General features: G+C 47.5%; 1 protein-coding gene across 2 annotated transcripts in view; it reads right to left on the bottom strand.

Moving 5' to 3' along the window:
* Positions 1-2,135: 2,135 nt before the first annotated feature.
* The window catches only part of LOC143283877 (calmodulin, striated muscle-like), a 60,214-nt gene continuing 57,501 nt past the window's right edge, over positions 2,136-4,848 (bottom strand). For both annotated transcript variants that reach the window (XM_076590276.1, XM_076590272.1), the window contains one exon: positions 2,136-4,848. This exon is cut by the window's right edge and continues 284 nt beyond it. The gene's annotated coding sequence lies outside the window, so the exon portion shown is untranslated.

Raw genomic sequence — 4,848 nt, 5'->3', positions numbered from 1 at the left:
AGCGACAAGTTTTTACTGTTGTTGGATGTCGTTATTTGTTGACGTCGTCGTGGTTTGTTGTTGTTGCTGCTGTTGTTGTTGTTGTTGTTGTTGTTGTTTTCCTTCCCTAAAGAGTTTTCCCATATGTTGAAACAGTTTTCAAGGCATAGGGTGATAAAAGGATCTTGATTAGAGTTTGAAGTGGTTCAGGTTATAAGGATTTGGCAACAGTTCAGAGGACGTGTTATCAACAGACGTTTTTTAATTGCTTTGACAAGTGGCGTGAGACGATATTCTGCTGGGAACGAATCTATTTTGGCGTCAAATAATGTGTCGTGTATCGTAATAATTATAGTGTATTGCAGCACGGAACTGTTCTCAAGTGTAGTGTAGTGTACTGTACTGTACCGTAATACATAGTGGTGCACTGTATTCTAGAATCGCGCAGTCTGTGCAGTGCAGCTCATGCGTGCAATGTACAGAGTGGAGTGGACAGTGGAGTGGAGTGGCGTGGAGTGGTGATTGGAGTGGAGTGGGGATGTGTGGTGAGTGGAGTGGGGTGGTGAGTTGAGTGGATTCTTGGGTTTAGTGGGGTGGTGAGTGGAGTGGAGTGGGGGTGGGTGGTGAGTAGAGTGGGGTGGTGATGGAGTGGAGTGTTGAATGGAGTGGGGTGGATGGTGAGTGGAGCAGCGTGGTGAGTAGTGTGGTGAGTGGAGTGGTGCGTGTAGTGGTGAGTGGAATGGAGCGGCGAGTGGTGTGGTGAGTGGTGTGCTGAGTGGTGCGTGGAGTGGAGTAGTGAGTGAAATGGAGTGATGAATGGAGTGGAATGGTGAGTGGAGTGGTGAGTGGATTGGAGGTGGTGAGTGGAGTGGAGTGGTGAGTGGAGGGGAGTGGTGAGTGAAATTGAGTGTGGTGCGTGGAGTGGAGTGGTGGGTGGAGTGGAGTGGTGCATGTAGTGGTGAGTGGAGTGGAGCGGCGTGGTGAGTGGAGTGGTGATCTGATAGGGTGGTGAGTTGGGTGGTGAGTGGAGTGGAGTGGTGAGTGGAGTGGAGTGGTGAGTGGAGTGGAGTGGCGAGTGATGTGGTGAGTGGAGTGGAGTGGTGAGTGGAGGTGAGTGGTGAGTGGAGTGGTGAGTGGAGATGAGTGGTGAGTGGAGTGGTGAGGGAGTGGTGATTGAAGTTGAGTGGTGAGTGAAGTTGAGAGGTGCGTGGAGTGGAGTGGTGATTTGAGTGGTGAGTGGAGTAGTGAGTGGAGTGGAGTGGTGAGTGGAGTGGGGTGAGTGGAGTAGAGTGGAGTAGGGAGTGGAGTGGTGAGTGGAGTGGAGTGGTGGTGAGTGGAGGGGTGAGTGAAGTGGAGTGGTGAGTGGAGTGAGTGGTGGAGTGGAGTGGAGTGGTTGAGTGGATGGAGTGGTGAGTGAATTGGAGTGGTGAGTGATGAGGGTGAGTGGAGTGAGTGGTGAGTGGAGTGGTGAGTGGAGTGGAGTGGAGTGAGTGAGTGGAGTGGGAGTGGTGAGTGGGAGTGGAGTGGAGTGGTGAGTGGAGGAGTGAGTGGGAGGGAGTGGTGAGTTGAGTGGTGAGTGAAGTGGGAGTGGCGTGGAGTGGAGCGTGATGAGTGGGAGGGAGTTGGTGTAGTGGAGTTGAGTGGTGATGGAGTGGAGTGGAGTGGAGTGGTGAGTGAGGGAGTGTGATGGAGTGAGTGGTGACTGGAGTGGAGTGGTGAGTGGAGGGGTGAGTGAAGTGGAGTGGTGACTGGAGTGGAGTGGTGAGTGGAGTGGAGTGGTGAGTGGAGTGGAGTGGTGAGTGGAGTGGAGTGGAGTGGAGAGTGGAGGGGTGAGTGAATTGGAGTGGTGAGTGAAGTGGAGTGGTGAGTGGAGTGGAGTGGTGACTGGAGTGGAGTGGTGAGTGGGGTGGAGTGGAGTTGAGAGCGATGCACTATAGTGTAGCTCATGAGCAATGCAGTGTAGTTCATGTGCAATGCATTTTAATGAAGTGTATGTAGTGTATCGCATTGTATTGTAGTGTAGTGTAGTGTAGTGTAGTGTGTCATGCTGTCGTAGAAGGCATGAACTACATTTCAACGCTGGGTGCCTCTAATATATTCATGTAGATAGTAGCATCATCCAGACCCGCCCACAAACAACAAACACACAGTAGAAATATATAATATAAAAAAAGCAATCCAGTTTTATTCTTTTGGTTATTTCATTGTTTGAACCAGTTCAGCCTCACACACGATAACAAAGCCCTAAGTGTATACAAAAGGCCCGTGACAAGAGGGCTCACAAACCACCTGACGCCACGCGCCACACACCACCGGCCTCCTCTCCTAGCGCATGACCTTAACCAGGTTAAACACGGCCCGTGTGCTGCACCGTCAGTTCTACACAAACACCGGCAACAACCTGTACACAAAGTAGAGCCTGTGCAAAGACATCAGTTTACACAAACGTGTACTTGTGCAAAGACATTGGCTTGCGCGATGGGTACTTGTGTGCCTAGAGACATTGACTCGCACACGAAGGGCATGACTTGCTCAAAGAGCACAGCTTGTAAAAAAGAGTACAAGATGGATAACATACATTTTACACAGAGAGTACGGAGACTGCAGCCAGTACATACCACGACTTGTACAAAAAGCCACAGCTGGCACAACGACTGGGCATTGTACAGAAACTATGGCGCGTACCCTGATCACAAGCTGTGCCCACAAGCCATGGACATCGTTTCTCAGCAAGTGGTGGAGGCTTTCTGAGCTGATCAGGTGGTCACTGCTAGCTATCATTCATTCTCGGTTAGACGTCGTCATGGGGACTGGAATTGTGCCAGACATTCCACAAGATAGCGTCAGCTCACACGTCGATTCTGACTGGTCCGAAACCCCTGGGTCATTTGGACTCGTGGATTGAAGTTTCAAAGACTACAGAATATTCCTTTATATATTTTTTTCCAAGACTCCTTACACCATCAGCGTTCATGAATTTAAATATTATGGATACTGAGGACGTTGTCCAACCGGAGTTGCAGACCTAGCAGAATCGACAGCCAGCCTAAGCTGGAGAGGTTCATGGCTTCTTTCACTGGCAGACACAGAGCCAGAGGTCTGAGGTGGATAAGAACACGCACACCACTCGGAGGGATCAGCAGTGTGCGAGTCCTTACCCCAAAGATTGGGATGATATGGCCGCATAGAGACATCCCTCACTTGTCAGGGGTTGATATTATTATTGCACAAGCCCGACTGTCTATTTCCTTAGCGGAAAGCCCTTTCCCATTGAATAACGATTCTTCAAATCGGAACAGAAAAAAAGATACAAACTCATGTTTAACCTGACAAATATATCATCGTGATAACGGTGTTAGTCACAATAGGAGTACATCGACTGTAGAAAAACAGAATCTTCTAACAAACAGATCATTGGAATATCCACTTTGTTACAGCTTAAAAAGAAAACATCAAGATTGTGTGGGAAAATAAAGAGCACGGTAGTCGGTGATAAATATCGCACTGAATATCCCGTCCTCATAATCCTAACCTTGTCACATAGACGGATATCAGAGCAGAAACTAACAGCAGAGGTACATGAACACAAAACATCAGCAACTCACTACCGTCTGGGAGCATCGACTAAAGGCATTCCATGCAAAACTTTCAACCAAACTGGTAAAGGGCTACACGCCATCACCGCTACTATCAACGACTGCAATATCACAATAAACTAAAACATGTAACATGGCAGTACATGAACACATAAAAAAACCTACGTTATTCATCTATATCCCATGACATATTTTTGTACTCTACGACATTTATGTTGCCGTCATGTAGCATGCACTCTATGTTCGTGTAGCCTCCTTTTCCCTCTGAACGCCAGATTGTCTTCATTGATGCTTTAATGAGAACCCACCCGCGGATTTCTTACCTTCCTGTCTATCTATCAATCACTTCCTCGCCTTTTCTTTCTTTGAGGACAGTCTCTACAAGTTAGACTCGTTCACTACTCGCGTGTCACTGACGATAGATCGGTTCTTCTCTCCTGTCTTCTAAGAACAGCCGTCTTCCCATAGCCTGACTACAGCCAAGAGGAAATGAATGGGGGTTTTTCACTTGCTCTTGGCGACCCCGTTCCATCGTCATCTCTCATTATAAAAAAAAAAGACAAGAAAAGAAACAAAGGTCACCAACATATCCGAAAGATGGGTCAGTCTTCTCGCTGACCATTCACACTCCGTGTTTGCTAGTGTCTTCTGCTTCAATGTGTGTCAGTCCTGTTTTCAGTCATCTGAATGCCGGTGTTGTCACTGCACCGAGTGGTAAGACAATCCAGTGGGACCTTCTCTGTTTGCTGGATTCATCATGCTGCCACCATCATTTGGGTCTACACTGCTGGAAAAGTCGCTCTGGCCTTGAGACGATCTCTCCAGATGGTTACTTTGGTAACTGTGGCAATTTTGCTATGCCTTGCCTTCTGATTGAAGGATTCTGATATTTGCTTGTTTTTGTTTGAGTATTCATCGCTCTCGTTACCTCCATTTACTAAACTACAGTATTCATATGCCTGACTGAGGTGCTTGATTTCAATCAATGATTTAAAAAAACACAATGCAACACGCAGGTTTTAAGGAGCAAACCTTTCTTGACTCGGCGTGGATATTTTCTTGGCAGCTTTTAAGTGAAGCATAATTCCCGGAGGGTAACCCTACTTTACTGGGGCTCACTGCAACACACTGAGAATCAAACATGATACCACAACCCTTACATCTGACACCATCCTTTCAGGTAAGAATCAAACAGCGGTATTTTTGCAGAAATCAAGTGTTCAGCTAACCAAACCACATACCTCGATTTTTCTACTGCACTACTTCAAGGGAA

Source organism: Babylonia areolata, chromosome 1 (genome assembly GCF_041734735.1).
Source record: "Babylonia areolata isolate BAREFJ2019XMU chromosome 1, ASM4173473v1, whole genome shotgun sequence".
Taxonomy (NCBI): Eukaryota; Metazoa; Mollusca; class Gastropoda; order Neogastropoda; family Buccinidae; genus Babylonia; species Babylonia areolata.
The sequence above is the reverse complement of the archived record's forward strand: the minus strand, read 5'-3'. Positions and strand labels throughout refer to the sequence as shown.